General features: G+C 34.6%; 1 long non-coding RNA gene across 1 annotated transcript; it reads left to right on the forward strand.

Moving 5' to 3' along the window:
* The first annotated feature begins 2,775 nt into the window (after nt 1-2,775).
* Nucleotides 2,776-10,332, forward strand: LOC308649803. The gene is made up of 3 exons (XR_014022167.1): nt 2,776-2,938; nt 7,352-7,414; nt 10,138-10,332. It is a non-coding gene; the product is annotated as an uncharacterized lncRNA (long non-coding RNA).
* Nucleotides 10,333-21,191: the final 10,859 nt, after the last annotated feature.

Genomic DNA, 21,191 nt, shown 5'->3' on the forward strand with positions numbered 1-21,191 from the left:
GAAGCACAGCATACCAAAACCCACAAAAATATGTTGCAAGAGAGAAGTATATAGTGCTAAACACATTAAAAAAGAAAAAAAAATGTCAAATAGTCTACCATTACATTTTTAGGAAGTTGGAAAAGAACAAGTTAAACCCAATAAAGACCAGAGCAGAAATAAAAGTGGGTCCAAAAATACAGAAAATAATTGAGAGAACTGATTTTTTAAGAAAACAAACAAAATTGACAAATGTAACTAAGACAGAAGCTTCAAACAAAAAAAAAATCAGAAATGCAAGTGAAGAATACAAGCGGAGAATATATACTCAGTTATAAAAAAAATGGTTGTGGGGTTGTGGTTGTGGCTCAGTGGCAGAGCACTTGCCTAGCACTTGCCTAAGGGTTTGACCCTTAGGATCACCTAACAAATAATTAAAGACATTCTGTCCATCTACAACTACAAAAAAAAAGTTTTAAAAAATGTTTATAAAGGATTATTATGAACAATTTTATAGTAACAAATTAGATATCTACAGAAGTGGATAAATTCCTAGAAGCACACCTAGGATCATACAACCTATCGAGATTGAATTAGGAAGAAAATTGAGATTATTAATTGAGATAGTAATTAAAAGCCTCCTCACAAAGAAAAGTTTTATATTTATGGCTGAATTCTATCAAACATTTGAAGAAGAATTCATACCAATTCTTCTAAAACTCTTTCAGAAAACTGAAGCAAAGGGAATACTAGCAGCACTCTGATATCTAAGCCAAACAAGAACACCACAAGAAAAGAAAATTATAGACTAATATTTCTGTTGAACATAAATGCAGAAACCCTCAATGAAATACTAGAAAACAAATTAAACAGCACATCAAAAGGATCATAGAGGTTCCCTTGCATGTGATAAGTCATTTTAGTTGTAGTTGGACACAATCCCTTTATTTTATTTATTTATTTTTATGTTGTACTGAGGATTGAACCCAAGATATCCTTTCCAAAATGGTAAAAAGCAACTCAAATAAATGACATACGGTTTAGGCACATAAGTGATGAAAACCACATTTTAAAAAGCATGGGGATAGTAAAATCAAACTTCGAGATAGTGGCTCTTGTGCATTAGAGGCAAAGGAGCTAGTGCACAGAGTCTGATTTCTACCATTTATTTGAACCATTCTAGTATTGTGTCAGGCAGGGGCTCATTATGTAAATACCTAAAGTGGTTTAAAAGAACATTATGCATATACCTATGATGACGATTTGTTTTGAACTAGGAATTTGGAAAAATTCAGTTTGAATTGTCACATGAAGTTCATTAAATTTTTCTTAAATAAAATTATTCTGGACGAAATTACAAGGATTATACTTTTAAGCATTTTTAAAAATTTTTTCAAAGTTAGTGACATATGTTTTCATCAGTAGCTTTCAAACTATATTAATTAGATAGGAGATTATTTTCCTAAAAGCAACCACACCTGAAACCATATCCTATGGTGGCGGGGGGAGGGGGCCGGGGGAGGGAGAGGAAGGGGACAAGGAGGGAAGAAAAAAGGATAAATTAAGAAATAAATGAAGTCCATTATTTAAACAAATAAGAAAGTGTTCAGAATATAAAGATATGCATTGAAAATTCTAATGGTTGACAGTGACCACATGGTCAAGTCCATTGTATAAGCATGCATGTAACATGAATATGAAATTATGTGTTGAACATCTGTTATTCTTGGTGTGAGATATGGTTACATCCCTCAAAGAGGCTTAGAGCCTGAAAATAAAAGGCCTAACAGGTTCTCAGATTTAAAGAGACCATTAACTTCTTCCATCTTAGAAATTAAATTAGGCAATGAATGGTGAAAAGAACAGGCTCCAAGGAAAGGATATCAGCATAGGCTCTGGACATAACTGTGGGAAACTGACTCAATTTTCTATAGTAAAACCACAATGTACTCCCCCTGATGGTCACAGATCTTCCTCTCCCATACTTTGGAAGCAGAGAACTTATAGTGATAAGGCTAATTGATAGACAGCTCTTTGAAATGTGCACTTTCCTCTTATCTACAGGATTCTTTTAGCTGGTATCATCGGGTGCATGCTTTATACAAAGCAAACACTGAATTAGAAATGAAGCCTTTTTATTTTTTCCTGGAGAAGATAGTCATTTAAAGCAGTTTTAAAAACTGAGCCTGTCTGATTTTATTCTATCAGTCATGGCACACTTCTTGTGGACAATTTAAGTTTGCTTTTGATTTGTGATGCCTTGCTGGGAGCCTCTGTCCTTGCCACTTGTGGGCATCCTCCCCCTTTGTGTAATACATATATTACCTAGGATTGGGGCTGAAAAACATCTGTAACCAGCATAGTTCTGTTCATACACAGAATCTTGACTTGGAATTACAATCTGTTTAGCAATAAAACATACTTTCTGGTATTTACTGGTTTCTTTAGCCTGAACACCAATTCTAGTAATTAGGCTGAAACCATGGCATGATTGATTTAGAGAGGCTGATGTTAGCTGCTTGGATCAGCACGTTCTATGGACCTTCCATGACATGATTTTTCTGCAAATTGCCATCACTTTATGGCAGGTGAAAAGCAATGTTCATAGATGCCCTTTGACATGTTTCCAACTTTCGATTATGCACGGTAATGAAGACCAGATAGATAGCTCTGCAATTCCCAATGGAGCATTGAGTTAAATACTGATACCCTAGGAATAATGCAACCCCTGGGTCAGTAGCCAGAGGCTAGTTAGACATTTGTCAGTGGTACTTTCTTCATTTTTCTTAGGTGGGAGCTTAGAGCAGTAACCACCAGCTGGACAATTCATCTATTTTTATAGACCTCAAATGATGCCACAACTCTGAAGAATTCTCCAAGAATCACCTTGAATTCTAGCATTGAGGCTGTCTTACTCACCTGCACAGTAGAGATATTGGCAGTCCTGGACTCCAATCTTGTGAGTACTTTATCTCCTTCCCCTTCCTGCATTCTTCCCTTGTGTGTAAACAACAACAACAAAAAAAGAAAAAACAAAACAAAACAAAAACCAACCAACCAAACAAACAAACAAAAAAACACTGAAGAAGGACACTTGGCTTGAGTGGAGGAAGCAGTTGACCAGGTAGAGAACCTTCTGTGTGAGATGGGGATCTCAGAGTGATAGGGACACAACAGGCAGAGGAAACAGGCTATTCCAAAGGGGGAAGGCTAATAGGTCCCTTTGGAGAAATGTGGCGAAAGTACTTTCTCTTCACTTGCTTTCACTTCTTATTTTGTGGTGCATTAACCCTCTATCATGACCCAAGACGTGGAGTCTGGCACTTATTTCAGGATTCCTATTTTTATTTTCTTTTGAAAAGCTATTAAGAAAGAATTGTGTCTCAAAGTGGGTTGGATAGTGATAAAAACCACTTAGTAGATTCAATAAAAAGAGAATACATTTGGGAGTAAATAATAGGCCAAGTGATTGCTTTAGATTTCAAATAAAAATTAAAGAAAGCACCTTTTTGAGTAAAAATTGATGGAAAACATTCTATTCGTTAGCACAATGAACAATGTGGTTTAGGTCATTTCTAATGAATTATATATGCACAGGCATGTTTTCCATTTATTTGATCCAAAAATTGTCCTTGTCAGGTACCATTGGCAAGATAAGGGAAAAACCTGAAATCAGAGAGGTTATATACTTTACCCTTGTCCTATGGCCAAGGAAGGTGGTGAGGTGAGGGAACTCCATCTGGTGGGAAGTGCTCTGGTTAAGAATCAAAAAATCCATTTTCTAATTCAGAAGAGCTAATTAATTTTGCAACAGCAAGCAAGCAAATCATTTAACTGTTTGAGAGATTCCTCACTCACAGGGAGGGAGTTCGAGAAGATCATTCTCTCTATATTGCCCCTCAACAAATAGAGATCATAAAAAAAAAAAGATGCTAAATCTCAGTCTCCAGATTCCACCACAGAGTAATTAGTATGAATGCTTGTGTATGAGCTCTTGTGCATGACCATCTCTTTCTTTCTTTGCTGGTTTTTTGTTTCAAAGCTACCAAGGTGATTTGACTCTGCAGCCAGCATGGAGTACCCCCAAAATGGATTATTTCTGAGGTGTCATCTAGCTTTTATGTTCTACATTAATTTGTTTTCCACACCCCCTCGTTAGGAACCAATGTTTTGAAGCCTCATTTCTTTACCTCCCACAATGTAAAAACTTGATGAGATGCTAAATGAATTTGTTTATTCACAAGAGCAGAGTTGGGACATAAATATGTGGATACCAATGCTTGTTCCATGTTATTGACTAACATCTCAAAGGTACCTGAAAATATAAGTCTCATATAAAGTAAGAACTCAGTTAATTAAGAGGAAAATAATAAAATTTCACTGAAGCATGTTGGTTTAAGGAAAAGTAAGCAGAGAAAGAACAATTATTACTTTCAGTTCTAAGTACTGACAACTTACCCACAAGAATGAACATCTTTAAGAATAAATAATAGAGTGTAAAATAGTTCACTTACTGTGGAAAAACATGGTATTTATTTCATATTCCTATAATTACTTTGCCTTTCAATAGGAAACCCATAGTAATTTTAAGGGTATATAATGATGACTTGTAATTTGTTAATAACACTAAAGGTCCAGGGAGCATTTCATTATTGTTCTTTTCCTTGATGCATTAATGTTAACATCTTTTTTTTCCAATCTATTTAGGAACTCTGACTTTTGACTGGGGAATTTAATTCATTTACATTTAAAGTAATTATTGATGGAGATGAACTTAAATATTGTCATATTGTTTATGATTTTCTATTTTTTAGTTATTTTGTTTCTATTTTCCTCCCTGGTATTTTATTTTGTGTTTCATTTTTTAAAAATATTTTTTAGTTGTAATTGAACACAATACCTTTATTTTATTTATCTGTTTTTATATAAGTGGTGCTGAGGATTGAATCCAGGGCTTTGCACGTGCTAAGCGAGCACTCTACTGCTGAGCCACAACCCTAGCCCCTGGTTCTTTCTCTTCTTATTTTCTGTGTCTTCTATAGTTATTTTATTTATGGTTACTCTGTGCAACTACATGAAACATCTTATAGTTGTAACAGTTTATTTTAAACTAATTACAACTTAACTTCAATTACATATGAAAATTCTACCTTCTCTACCCACCATACTTTATTTTATTGATTTCATAATTTACACCTTTTGTATTGCATACCTATTAAAAAATCTTGGTGTAGTTATTCTTAATGTTTCTGTTAACTTTTAAACTAAAATTAGTTTTAGTTTAAAACTAAAAGTTTAAAAGTAATTTATACATTATTGAACTCAGGGATGCTTCATCACTAGTCCTTTTCATTTATTTATTTTAAAATTTTGAGACAGTGTCTCACTAAGTTGCTCAGGCTGGCCTTGAAGTTGCAATCTTCCTAACCCCCATTCTCCTGAGTTGCTGAGATTACAGGCCATCATCATCACACCTAGCTGTTTAGAATATTTTTATTTCAACTTGAAGAACTCTCTTAGGATTTCTTCCAAGGTAGGTTTAGTGATGATGAACTCCCTCAGGTTTTGTTTGGACAATCTTTATTTCTTCTTCATTTTTGTAAGACAGTTTTGGTGGGTTTAGTATTCTTATTTGGCATTCTTTGTTTTTTGGTTTTTTTTTTTTTTAGCCCCTTAAGTATATTATGGTTTGAATGTGAAGTGTTCCCGAATATTTCACATGTGAGACAATGCTAGAGGTTCAGAGAAGAAATGATTGGGTTACAAGAGCCTTAACCCAATCAGTGAATTAATCACCTGATGAGATTAATTGAGGGGTAATTAAAGGCAGGTAGGGGTGTGGCTGAAGGAGATGGGACATTGGTAGCGTGGCTTTGTTGTATATATTTGTATATGGTGAGTAGCGTCTCTTTCTCTGCTTCTTGATCATCATGTGAGCTGTTTCTCTCTGCCACACTCTTCTGCCATGATATTCTGCTTCACCTCAAGCCCCGAGGAATGAAGCCAATCTTCTATGGATTTAGACCTCTGAAACTATGAACCCTCAAATGAACTTTACACATTCTACAATTCTGCTGGTTGGATCCCTTAGTCAAAGAAGTGAATAAGCTGACTAAAACTACTCCTGCAAGATTTCTGTTGGGAAATTCACCCAACTGTCTTACAGAGAGGTTCCCTTGCATGTAATAAGTCATTTTTCACTTGTTACTTTTAAAATTCTTTATCTTTGACTTAGAACAATTTGATTAGTTTTCTTTGGGTTCATCCTGTTTGGGACTCCATGAATCTGATTTTGTATATCTCCCAAGATTTGGAAACTTTCCAACCATTATTTCTTGAAATGAGGTTTCTGTCTCTTTTTCTTTCTCCTCTTCTTCTAGAATTCTTTTCACTAGTTTACTAGATGGTGTTCCATAGGTTTCTTAGGTTTTCTTCAATATTTTTTTTAAAAAATTTGTTCCTCTAACTAGATAATTACAAATGAATTGTCTTTGATTTTGTTGGTTCTTTCCTCTGCTTGATCAAGTCTGAGAATTAAAGGCATTAAAATTTACAATTCATCTGTTGTATTCTTCAGCTCTATAATTGCTGTTTGGTTCTTTTTATAGTTTTATTTCTATTTTGATATTTTTATTTTGTTCACATATATTTTTCCTGGTTTGAAATAGTTGTCTGTTTTCTCTCCTAACTCACTGAGCATGAGTAAGATGATTATTTTAAATATATATATTTTTGTCAGGCAATTCATAAGTCTCTATTTCCTTGCAGTTACTAAAGATTAAAATTTTTCCTTTGGTTGTGTAATAGTTCCATGATTTTTCATGTTCCTGTAGCTATATGTTGGTGCCTAAATATTTGGAAAAACAGCCACTTCTCTCAGTCTTTATAGTCTGGCTTCAATAAGGAAAGATTTTACCAATCAGTCTTGTTAGAGATTCTGGGGGAGGGGGCTCTCAAATATGTTCTATGGATGTGCATGTTCTGCTCCTCTCTCTTCTTCCTGGAGGAGATTTTTCATGATTATGCACCTTCTCTCAATCTTGAAGAGCTATGCTAGCTTCAGTAAGCTGTACCCCCCTTTTCCCTAGGCAGTGCAATGATAGACCAGGATATTGAACACATGCTCCACTTTTCACCCTCATTTCCTAAGAGAGAAGTCTCAAGGTTGTGTGCCTTCTCTCAATTTTGCAGAACCATTCTAGCTGCATTAAGCCACCTTCTCACTCATTTTGTTCTTAGCTGTATCCAGCTATTAAAATTGCACTAGTTCCCTTATCACTTGGTATGAGATGGAACAAAAAATGATCCACCAGACAGAGCCTTGGAGGGATATAAATTTTGGGTGCACATTGCTGTCTCTCTTTCTCTTCAGGGGAGAAGTCATGGGTCAAGGCAATCTCTCTTGGTGCTGATCTATGCTGGCTAGAGGAGAAATGTGAGTAAAGTAAAATTGCTCATCTTAACCAATTCAATGTCTATTCTTGGTTTTGTGCTTATCTGGGTTAATGCAACTTTTAAACTGGATTCTGAACATCTCATGAATATATTTCAGCTTATATATCATTGTTAATTTGGTATTTCTCGGGCAGGATGAGGGCTGAAACTCTTACTCTGGACCTGCTTGATGTCACTCCACATCAAGATTGATTTTAAAGCTGGATAGTTAGATGGCAATTGTTTATGCTATATGTTTAATATAATTGATGACATTGGTTACTAGTAAATGTGTTTTAAGCATGAAAAAATGAATCAGTGTTTCTTGAAATTTGTTTCGTGGAACAGAAGTTTCAGGACAGGAGGGAAAGGTTTTTTTTCTGTCTAAATAAATGGGAAAAAATTGACTAAAGTCATATAGGTTATATTATAGTAAGTGTACTCAGGACAAAATATCCTAATGGACTTTGAATTTAACAAACTCATCTTATCTCAGAACCATATTTTCCTGTGGTGCATTCTATAGGGTACAGATATTTAGAAAAAAATGTGGAAAAAAAAAAAGAGTAGAAATAGGTTTCCCAGTCATCTTACTTTTGTTGAATTATGTCATTAGAAAGCATTTATGTTCAATGTTCACATTAAGTTTTTAATAAATAATGATAGAAGAATGATTGTTCCTCTACTCCTAGGGTATGGATTGCCTTCACAGAGACCCGGTGATAACCCTAAATAGCTATTTAACAACAAGGATGCCATGAAGATAAAATGAGTCAAGAAAAAAAAAATAGAACACTTTCATAAAAAATAATGGATACATTAAAATAAGTCACTTACTGAGGGGTAGATAAGTCAACAGTGTGTTATAGTCAGAAATAACATACCATCAGGGAATTGAAGGACACTCAAAACACTTGCTTTATTTGGGTAATGATGATTTTCTATTCAAAGGATGCTGTTCTATATTAGCTATAAAAATGTTTTAGTGGTAAAAAAATGTATTTTCAAAATGAAATTGAAACTCAATTTGTTTTGATAACATTCCTAATTTAATTAAAAATGCATAAATTATGAAAGTATGGGCAGCATATCTTAAATTAAGATTGTTAACCTAAATAGTCAAGAAATAAATACAACTTATGCTTGTTCAGAATTAACAAAAAACATTTGAAACTGGGCTGTGTTCTTGCATGAAACATATCCTCATTCTAGGTGAATACCCTGAATTAGGAATAACAAGGATGAATGAAATATTCTGACAATTCAAAGGCTTAATTTTTGTTCACAGTTCCAATTTTTTTTTCCTTTAGTAAAGACTATCAGCATTGGTAAAAGGTAGGAAAGGTGACTAATTTTAGGTTAGCTATTTTTTTTTACTCCTGCTTACACATTAATGAGCAATGAAAATCCATAAAGTAGAGTGCAAAAGACAGAAGGAAAAAAAATATATCAGGGAGAAAAAAACTCTGCTGGTTGGCTGAATAATTATTTCCTGAATTAATCAAAATTAATCAAAATTGGAATTCAAAGTTATCCTGACAGATGGAAAAGACAATTTTAAAGGTACTGTTAAAAATACCTATTGAAAAATAGTGCCTTTAATTCACACACACAGGCTGTTTGAAAAATATGCACATGTGCACTATTGAAAGTAAGAAAAATCAAACATTTTTTTGTTTTTAGTAACAATAGTCCGTAGTGGGGCCTTTGAACCATTCTCGGACTATTCCCTGAGGACCTTAAAAGAGCGCACTATAGGGATACGGGTGCATCAATGATTATAGCGGCACAATTCACAATAGCTAGACTGTGGAACCAACCTAGATGCCCCTCAATAGATGAATGGATAAAAAAAATGTGGCATCTATACACAATGGAGTATTATGCAGCACTAAGAAATGACAAAATCATAGAATTTTCAGGGAAATGGATGGCATTAGAGCAGATTATGCTAAGCGAAGCTAGCCAAGCCCTAAAAAACAAATGCCAAATGTCTTCTTTGATATAAAGAGAGCAACCAAGAACAGAACAGGAAGGAAGAGCATGAGGAAAAGACTATAGTAAACAAAGACGAATGGGGGGAGAGAAACGGAGAGAGAAGGGAAAGCATATGGAAATGGTAGGAGACCTTCAATGATACATAAAATTATAAGAGGTCATGAGGGGCAAGGGGGAGGGAAAAAAAAGGGAGAGAATTGAACAACAGCAGGGGAGGTAGAGAAGGAAGATGGGAGGGGAGGGGAGGGGAGGGGGATAGTAGGGGATAGGAAAGGTAGCAGAATACAACAGTCACTAATATGGCATTATGTAAAAATGTGAATATGTAACAGATGTGATTCTGCAATCTGTATTTGGGGTGAAAATGGGAGTTCAAAACACAATTTGAGTCAAATGTATGAAAGATGATATATCATGAGCTATGTAATGCTTTAAATAATCAATAAAAATATTTTAAAAAAAAGAAAAGAAAAAGTGATTAGAGGATTTCCAGAAGAGCACTCTGAACCAACATTGCTAAGTACCAAGCAGGCCCACAGCAGTTAACCACTGTCTGGGTTAAAGAATGATGAAAGGAAGACATGACAGGAGGAGAGAAGTCACCTTTGATGCTGGTTTCTTTCTTATTTTATGCTCTAGTTGTTCAATTGTGCCCAACTATCTTCTTCCCTCCAGGACTATGCTCTTTTTTTCTGTCTGTTGTTTTGCCCTGTGTCTGCTCCCTAGGGATAGCATCCTCTGATGCTAACTGCCTTCGAACCATCTGGCTTCTTAATTCTACCTACACTTGGACCTCTGTTGCACTCCCTGAGCAGCATGTGAAGGACCAAATCTACAGGCACTGATTTCCTGAGCATCCATCTGTCTTATCCACGTTCTCCCTCTGGTGTCTGGCTCCACAGTGCATTTGACTTGTCTCTAGTTACTGAGACCTACTGTTCTGGAGTTCGCTAAGGGCATAGTGTTTTGTCCCAAGGTATGTCCTTAAATGTGAATCTACCTAAACAACTGGATAATTTAAAATAAAGCAGTTTTGATCTGGAATGTTCCCCAAAGTCTCATGTGTACAGAGGTGGGGCTTTTAGGCAATGATTGGGTCATGAGGGCTCTGGCTTTATTAGTGGATTATTTCATTTGATGAATTTATTCATCAATAGCTGAATGGACTACTGGGAGATGAGACCTAGTTGAAGGGAGTAGGTCACTGAGGTGTGCCCTGGAAGGTTTACCTTCTCCTTGGCCCCTTCCTCCCTCTCTCTGCTTCTTGGCTGCCATGAGTTCTTCAGCCTTCTCTGCTACATACTCCTGCCACCATAATGTTCTGCCTTACCTAAGGCCCAAAGCAATGGATCCAGTCAAACATGGCCTGAAACTTCTGTAACCATGGGCCAAAATAAATGTTTCCTCCTCTAGGTTGTTCTTGTTAGGTATTTTGGTCACAGTGATGAAAATATGACTAACACAAATGCTAACTGCACCAATACCATCAGCACCTACATAAGTTTATGGACATACTTATAGTCCAGAGAGGAGTCATGACCTTAACCAGAAAAATGTATTGCTGTAGGAGCTCTGTGTTAATTGTAAGTTTTCAGTGGTTCTAGCTCTAGGTATCTGGTGTGAGGATTATGATGCACCATCAGGCTCAGGAACCACAGGGCTATGTGTCATAGTCTTCACATTAAATTAGCTTTTGAATACCAGGTCTGATTCATCTGACCAAAACAGCTTGGCTAGCAGTGATGTGGTTTCTGTTATCTATTATTTCTGATACTTTGTTACATCTTAAGACTTTGAGAATACTTTTAAAAATAATCCAACTTTTCAATGTAAGATGGTAGAAAAAAAGTATGTTGGTTTCTTAAAAAATTAAGCATACCATTAATTATCACAAGATTTAGCAATTCCACTTTGGGCTATATACTCAACAATTAAAAGCAGGGTCTCAACAAGATATCTTTACACCCATACTCATAAAATTATTCATAATAGCCTAAGTAGAAGCAAACCATGTATTGATCTGTGAATAAATGGTTAAACAAAATGTGAATGTAAATATATGTACAATAAAAAATTGTTCAACCTTTAAATAGAAAGAAATCCTAAAACATGCTACAACATGAGTGATTTTTGAGGACACTTTGTTAAGTGAAATTAGCCATCACTAAAATGCAAATACTGTATGAATCACTTGTATCAGCATCTTATTAAGTTGCTGAGGCTGGTCTTGACCTTGTAATCTCCTGCTTTAGCCTCCAGACTCACTGGGATTACAGGTGTACACTACCATGCACAGCTAGTTTCAGTGTTTTTAAGATTAAAAGAGTTCTGGAAATGGAGTGTGGTGAAGATTGTGTAACATTACACTTAACCCCACTGGAGTGAACACTTGATGGCTACATTTTCTGTTGTGTGTGTTTTACCACAATTTAAAGAATTAAAAATTACATTGTTTGCCAAAAAATGAAGGGGGGAGGGCAGGGAAGGAGAGAGAACCTGTCTTTGTGTTCTAATTATAAGATGTTGTGTTGAGATATATATATATATATATATATATATATATATATATATATATATATATATATATATATATATAAATTGAAAAGTCAAAATGAACTTCCTAAGTTAGAAGTTATAATGTTGTCAGATTTTGCTCTAATATTTTGATGTTCACTTACTATCATTGCACATTCACCTGATTCAAGGCACTATATTAGGTATTGTTAAGTGAAGGAGGGTAGAATATTGTATATGACAGAATCTCAGGGATGGGAAATTTTCAAATCTACTTAAAGGGTAATGTATATACACTATTAACTACTGTTTTGTTTCCATAAGAAAGAAAATAACATGTCATCGGACAACATAAAAGAAAGAAGTTATATTCAGTTTGGAGACTAAGGAATGGCTTCATGGAAGAGGTGACACTGATCTGAACTCTGAAGGCTGGAGAAGACAATGGCAGGCAGAAAATTGGGGCAGCCGTGCCAAATATAAGGAAGAATAAATGAAAACTTATGGGTTGTAGTCCAAGAACAGGGAGCTGTCAGTTTGTAAGAGAGCATAAGAGACCTTTTGGGAAAGAGGAAAATGAAACAACAAAAACAAAAACATGGGTTGGTTCAATTTTGATCTCCTTTGGGAAAATAGGAAAAAAAAATTTAAGTTAAAGTAATTATAAGAGAGCTCTTTTAAATATTTAATTATGTAATCTGCAGTGCTTATATTAGAATGGATTTGAGAATGCAGGTGGGATATTAGCCAGGGAGCTACTACAAAGTGCATGAAAACTAATGACCACTTGGAATACATGATTTACTCTAGAAATAAAAATAAGGGGAGGGGTGAGATATTGTTAGAGGTGTTAGAGAGAATGTGGCAGTGTGGAAAGAACACAAGATTAGGAGTCAGGGGGCATGTTCTAATCTGGTTTTAATGGCCCCTTCTTTATATAATCTTGGATGATCACTTGAAATTACAGAGCTTGTTTCCTCATCTTTAAAATTTGGAGGTTACATAGGATAATTTCATAGAAATTTCATATACATAGGAAACTTTTAGCACCAAAATTCCAAAATTCTGAATTGAAGTATATGGTTTGGGGAGAGCTATTCTATGAGAAGTGGTGGTTGAATATTCAATCACAAAGTAGGAGAAAATCCAGGAGGAGTACAAAGTCAAGATACTCTCCACTTCCTTCTCTGGGCATGGTGAATAGGCTATATCCTGTTACCATTTTAGTAGCAACAGGAAATGATAAACACGAATAAAAGGAGAACAAAGAGAACAGGCACTAGGAAATCCAAATGTGGCCTTTCTAACACACAGGTTATACTTTTTCTCTCCTAGGAAGTCAATGAAGCTGACTCTGAATTGACTAGATTTATTTGTGTCTCCCAAAAGATGTGTGTCTCTTGCAATTCGCCATGTCCAGGCCACAGTTTTGAGGCAAACTGGGCTGGCCACCACTCTGGCATGAGATTAGCACCAGGGAGGGTAGCAGCTGAGCTAGCAAGGGTGTGCGTCTGTTTTCATGGCCCTATTCCTCTTGGCTTGAATGATGGCACCACCATCACTCTGGCAGGCCTGAAAGCAGGTGCAGAACCATTGTTTATATTGCCCAGCTCTGCAACAGCAAAAGCTGGGCCAGGAAAATGGCAGCTGCTCAGCTGAGCAAGGCAGTAGAGTGGGATTTTTTTTCCCTAGATTATTTTGCAGCTGACATCAGACAAAAATTATTATTGTTTATGAAGATGCTTTCTCCTGTTATTTAGCATTCCTTTATTGGGTAAAAAGATTAAAGGACCAAATGGACACGGTATTTGATTTGGTATTGTTCTTACCCATAGTCAAGAATTTCAAGAAAGTGCAACCCAGGGCTAGCAAATTTGTGCCTTTGGATTCTGTATTTTGTCCCTGATGAGCAGAGCTCTCTCTTTAAAACCAAGTCTTCTGCTTCTAAATTCCTCCATTAAACAACTATATTCAGACAGTCTTTCTTTGAGTAATTGGTTACAAACTCATATTTTTCAATTTATCAAAAATGTAATTCTTACCAGATCTCAATAAAAGTGATCTTATTTATGCTATCTAACACTTATTTGGAACATTATTTGTCTTAGGAAGTTGTAGAATTTATTATTCATATTAAAGAGGATCTACTATACAATAAATTCCATGACAGCAGGACATAATTTTCTAGTTTGTTGAAGATACCTGAAACACCACTGTAGATACCCAATAGTTGTTTGTCAAATGAATTAAAAGATGGGTGATGATGGTGGGCAAGACTTCATAGCCGCAGAATTGCAGGTTGGAAACCTTTCAAAATTTTTTAACTTCACAAGAATAAATACTTTATTTAGGTCTTATTGTCTTTGGTGGAAATAAAGTTCTCCATCGGCATCCATAGTTTTGGTTCAGAAATATTTTGTTTCAAAGGAAAACAGCTAGTAGATCTTAATGCTTCAGTACCTGTTGCTGATGTCAGTAGAAAAATCTAGATGAGTCAGAATTTATAACATTTTTACCTAGGGAGATCTTGAAAACCTATGTTTGAGAATGGGGTCTAGAATATATATGTATACTTTGTCTAAAGATATAAATGTTCATATATATATATATATATACATATATATATATATATATTCATATATAAAATGTTCTAAGGTGTTCTAAAGTACACATGTCCTAATGTTGCTTAGCCACTTACATTCTAAACTAAGTTATGTAAGAAATAAAAGTTACTGAAATGGTGATTCTTCCTGTAAAAAATGTTTTATTATATTGCTTTCATATTTACTTCATTTAATATTAGATTATAGATTTAAATTCATAGTTCTCAGAAGTTCAAACCCAGAAGGAATATTTTCATTGGTGCATGTTCAGCAACTAGTTGAAACTGTTATTGTTTAGGTATGAGGTGTCTCCCCAAAACTCATGTATGAGAAAAATGTAAGAATATTCAGAGGAGAAATATCACATTATGATAGATTTAACCTAATCAATGGGTTAATACACTGATATGGATTAACTGGGTGGTAGTTGTAGGCAGGTAAATCAGGTCACTGTGTGCCTTTGGGTTTTATATCTCTCTTTGCTTCCTGGTCGCCATGTCCTGAGTAGCTTTCTTCTACCATGCCCTTCTGCCACAAATGTTCTGGGTCACCTCAGGCCAGAGTTACAGTCAGCCATTTATGGACTGAGACCTCTGAAACTGTGAGCTGAAATAAACTTTTTCTCCTCTACATTGGTTTTGTCAAGTCTCCTGGTTGTAGTGATGAAAATGCTGAGTAAATTAAAATGTTTTCCAATTTTCCTTTTGGATGAGCTAATATTAGATAGATGTATCAATTTGAAGAACAACTTAAACTTTATGTTAAATAACATCTATACAACGCAGAACATATTGCAGTGGATGAACTGTCTTCAGTATAATAATTTTTCAGTAGGATATATGACTATCTAAAATATTTAGAAGTACACAAATCTCCTGAAAAGAGAGAGCTTCATATGATAAACTAGAGTACCAATCTATGCACAGACATTTCACAGAGGATACAGAAGTCTCAGAATTTAAAGTCTTAGAATTTAAAATATATGTGGTGGAGAGTCAATGCACAAGGTATTGAGGACTGTAACATCACACAGTCGGTGTGGCAATCCAACGATGCAAATCATTGAAAGCTGGTATAATTGGAGATCAGTAAAGTTCAAATCCAGCCTCAGCAAAATTAAGGAGCTAAGCAACTCAGTGAGACCCTATCTTTAAATAAAATACAAAATAGGGCTGGAGATGTGGCTCAGTGGTTGAGCACCCCTGAGTTCAATCCCTGGAACAACAACAACAAAAAAAGAAAAATCAAATATGGCAAACAAACAGTATAACTGTCCCAGGATGAGGAAGAGCACTGGCTATGGGCGGGGCTGGGGAGAGGGGTGTTCATTCATTTAAAAGCTGAATCTGAGGGAGAATGTGATATGAAAGCAAACAGTGGGGTAACTAAGGGCCAGAAACAATGCTGAAGGGCTTCTTACACCACAATATCTTTTGTTCAGCTAAGTACAACCTGACAAATCATAGCATAATTTCATCCACTTAGAACTATGTAAATCTTAGCGGAAGTTAGGAGATAAGGATTATCTAATAAATACTGAGATTTCCAAGAGTGAAGAGTACTTATTTTGCAATAGATAATGAAAAACAAGACTGATATTTCATAGGCAAATTCTCAGTGGTCAACTTGTCCTTAATTTTTTTCCTTATTTTTGCTGTGCATGTGAAACTGCTGTTTTCACTTAAATACAGCAGTTGATATTTCAACACTTAAAAAAATGAGAGGACTGTTACATTTCAAGATAATATAACCCACTCTAAATTACTAGTTGTGAACTATTTCAGAAAACATTGGCAATCCAGATAGATTGATAAATTAAATATTTAAAAAACAAGTAATAGGACATATAGCTAAGTATTTTTGTGATCTTGGAACATGAAGTTACTTTTTGTACTGGGTTGAGTAGTGTTCCACAAAAATTCAGGTCTACCCAAGACCTGTGAATGTAACCTTATTTGTACTTTGCAGATGTAATCAAGTTAAGATGTGGTCATAGTAGATGAAGAGGGGTCCTAAATCCCATATATTTGGTGTCTTTATAATGGTAGAGGGAAATTTAGACACAGAGACACAGACATTCAAGGGACAAGATCATATTAAATGTGGAGGCAGAGATTTGCAAGCCAAGAAATACCAAGGATTGTTGGCAACTACCAGAAGCTAGGAGAGAAGTAAGAGAATGGCTTCTTCCTCAGCGTTTCCAGAAGGACCAACCCTACCAGAACCATAATTGTGGACTTCTACCTCTGCACTAGTAAGACAATAATTTCTGTTATTTTACGCCACCCATCTGAGGTAATTTCTTACACTCTCTAAATACAGTAGTGCTCCCTTATTTACTAAAGATATGTTCCCAGACCCCTAAGAGATGCCTGAAATAAAAATACTGAATGCTGTATATATCATATTTTTTCTATGTATGCATACCTATGATAAAGTTTAATGTATATTAGCACAATAAGAAATGGACAATAACTAATAATAAAATAGATAATTATAACAGTACGCTGTAATTACAGGTGAATGAAGTTTCTCATTTTCTCTCTCTAAATATGGAATTTTCCATTTAATATTTTTGGACTATGGTTGACCATGAGTAACCAGAACTGGAAAAAGGGGATTACTATATAAAAGGGAAGGAAACACACACATACACACAAGATTGGTTATTTGGTTTAATAAAATACTTAAATATCTACATAAAAAAGGAGCATAACCAAAAGTAAAAGACAACAAAACTGAGAGAAATATTTGAAATATTTATGTCAGACACAGTTAATGTCCTTAGTATATAGAGTATATAAAATAAATAAAAATTATCAAAAAGTCAGTACAAAATTATATTAAATTTATGAATAAATTAATGAAACAGAAATGTCCAATAAATATATAAAATGAATTCTATATTTCTAATTATTAAATATGAAATAAAATGAACTATTTTTACTTAAGAAGTTTCCAAATAATAATAGCAAAAATGTACATGGTATTTCTTTCTTTTTTTTAAAGTTTTAAAAAATATTTATTTTTTACTTGTAGTTGGACACAACATCTTTATTTTATTTATTCATTTTTATGTGGTGATGAGGATTGAACCCAGAGCCTCACACGTGCAAGGCAAGTTCTCTACTGAGCAACAACCCCAGCCCTACATGGTATTTCTTTAAGTACTTTACATGCGACTAACTTTAACAGCAATCCTATAAAGCAACAGTTATTTAAAAACTTCATCACATGAAATAGAAAAGAGAGGTAACATTAACATTGTTAATATAAGACAATATTTTCTTCATGTCATAAAGAAGGAAACTCAGCTACAAAACTAGGAAGGATGTACTAAAATGTCCATTTATATATACTACAGATTGACAGGTAATTTAGCAAAATGTCTTAGGGTTTAAAAAACAATCATATCTTTTGACACAAGAATTCTACTTTTAGGAATTTGTCCTTAAAAAAAAGTGGAAAGAAACAATGTTAATAAGTACTATCTCTGCAAAATTAAGATGCCATTTTATTCTCTTGTATATGTCTTTACAGTTTTCTGGTTTCCAACTTTTAAAAATTTCTAACACATAATCTATGAATAGCATCCTCCATAGTTTGCCACTGCACACTTGATAGGCCTGATGATTTTTAATAATTAGATGAAAATTTGTGGATGTATATAACTGTGTGTGCGTGTGTGTGTTTCTGAGTAAATACAGTTGGCTGGCAGGAAGGTTGGAAGGGCAGAAGTAATTTTCACAATATAACCCTTTATATTCCCTTGAAGGAAGTCAAAACCATGTAAAAATTATTTTATATATTATTTCTATTTATTTTAGGTAAGTATCTGGTAAACATGTTTTTTTCCACTAGTTTTTAGGTGAATGAAAGGAAGCATGCATTGTTTGACTTACCTAGAATTTGAAACTTGAGCTGAAAATCAAGCCCATAGCCTGCTTACAGTAAGAATATGTGAACTCATGTGCCATCATAAATAATTTTTTCTGATTTACTACCTTATTTGTTTTTTTGATTTTTTTCTTAATTTATTTTAAAATAATTTTGTTACCTTATTTTATACCTTTATATAGGATTTTTAAAAAATCTTTTCTGTAGAATATTACAGAGTATAAATAAAAAGTTATTACATTAATTTTTTTTAAAACTTCAATGTTCATTAGGAAAACTATAGTAAAAGCATTAGTAAAAGTTTTTACACACCTATATTTCTAAAACAATAACTAATATAAATTACCTTTAGATAGAGTAAAGTGAACATTTTAGGTTAAATGATCACAAATACCAGTGAATTGTGTCATATTTCTTATGCCACTCTGTAGTAAGCCTCTTAAAATTTGGGTCCCTAGGGTTGTTCCTTTCTTCTAATGGCTACATTTTAGAGACAGGTGATGGTGTGTTCAATCTCCATGGCTAAGTGTTTGATTTATTATTGATTTGGGAATATTCTGTGTATGAAGTAAAAAAGGGACAAATGAAACAATGATATTTGGAAAGCAGTAAAACCTGGGGGTAAGAGTTCAGAAGAAATTAAATATGCCCTGACGGCTACTAAAGACAAATAAAATTAAAAAGCACAAATGCACTTATAAAAAGTTCAAAAAGTAGAGTTTCACATGTCCAAAGAGGAAATAAATCATTTTATTCAATATGGCCTCCATCAAGCGGCCCAGGGTATTATGTATAATTTTCTGCTCACCAAAAAGAAACATCAATACCTTGGCTACAATCCAAAGGCATCCAAAAAGTAAAACCAAGATGATAAAAGGGCAAGAGGATTGAGTCTGTGAAGAGAGATTAGAGAAAATTAATGTGTATGATGAAGAGAAAAATAGAGGGGATTGAGAATTTTCACTAAATACTTGAGAAAAAGTACCAGAAATTAAAAGTTGGAGCCTCAAATAGGAATTTGCCAACCAGGGTTCACTTCCCATTAGGCACAGTAGGCACTCTGCACGGTTCCCAAGATACTTTAAGGGAGTCACAAAAAGTGTTTTTTTTTTTTTAAAAAACAGAAATAAAATAATATAATATAATAATAATGAATGTATAAAAATGAATCAAGCCCAGATTATATTCGTCTTTTTACCAACACATTTGTAAAAGAAAATCTTCAGTGTTTTTATGAAGAAAGGGGCCCAGTTGCTTAGGGCACATGAAAGAATGTAGCTGTGGAGCTATCCGCAAAATTTAGAGAAATGCTAGATCAATGCAATTTCCATATTAGATCAAAGTAATATTCATGAAAGGTTGATGAGTGCCAAGCAGAGATGAAGTGGTGGACTGACAGGGAGACACCCTGAGTTGAAACTAGAAGGGAAAAAAAGGCTCACCAAAACAAAAACAAAATGCATGAACACCCTGAGCGCTTTCTGTATCCGTGAAAATCCAAAGGTACTATCTTGATGATGTCTTTCCATGTATAAAACACTCATATAATTAATGCTCTGAGACAGGATTTGTTATTCCTCTTTTACAAATGAGAAATTGTAACTCAGATGATTTTATAACTAACTAATGCTACATTGTTAGAGATGAATCTGTGTAGTAGACCTGGGATCTGTGATTATGAGTGGTCAAGTCCTTTCATAAACACGTATCACAACACATAACTGGAAAATCAAACAGGCATAAGTTCCACTCACTGAATACCACCCTTACTTCAACTCCTCATCATGACACCAAAGCCCTTCTTAGATTAATTAACCAGTGCTCACTTTGCTTTTCTCAAGTTACTTAAACCTATTGGCATACCTTTAATATCTACATTTGCAAGTCCAAATTTCTTTGGTGTGATCTATTATAAGAAAAGAGAATTTCTCTTCAACTATAAGTTCTTCATTGACTAATTCTGTTCCTTTAAATGGATGATCTGAGCCTATGAGATGTACAACATTCTGAGGATTTTTTTGTCTAAAAATATAATATTTGGAAATGGAGTAGAGAAATGATGATAGGTTATCAAAGGTCATTCTCCAAGAAGGATATATATATATGGTTTTATATATATATATATGAAACCAGGTCTTCTAGACTGACCAAGCTATATGTGGCATCTCTTTGTCTGCAGAACTCCACATATATACTTTGATATTAGAATTTCCAGGAATTCATTCTAGGAGAGAAGCCTCTAGGTATGTTTGCAGACTGTCACTTCCTTGACATTTTTTTCTGTGTAATAGTGTGGGCTATTGAAATTACTTAATCAAGGAAATGGACTGTTATGGTTTAAATATAAGGTGTCCTCCCAAAGTTCCTGTGTTAATACAGGAATATTCAGAGGTGAAGTGATTAGACTATGAGAGCTGTAATAATCAGTCGACTGGACTGAGTGGTAACTTCAGGCAGGTGGGTCATGGATGGAGGAGGTAGGTCACTTGGGGTGTGCCCTGGAAGGATTAATATTCCTGCAGTAGCTTCCCCTGTGTGTCTAAACTACCATAAGCTGATCAGCTTCCTTCCATCACTCTATTCTACTATGATGTGCTATCTTATCTTGGGTCTAGAGCAATGGAGTTGGCCCTCATGGACTGAACCTCTGAAACCATAGCCAAAATGAACTTTTCTCCTCTAAGTTGTTCTCATCATATATTTTGGTCACAGTGATACAAAGTCAACTTATACAGTGACTGTTTTATTAAAAGAGAGTCTCTTAGG

Source organism: Spermophilus citellus (assembly GCF_964194105.1).
Source record: "Spermophilus citellus genome assembly, chromosome: 5".
In the NCBI taxonomy this organism is placed as follows: Eukaryota; Metazoa; Chordata; class Mammalia; order Rodentia; family Sciuridae; genus Spermophilus; species Spermophilus citellus.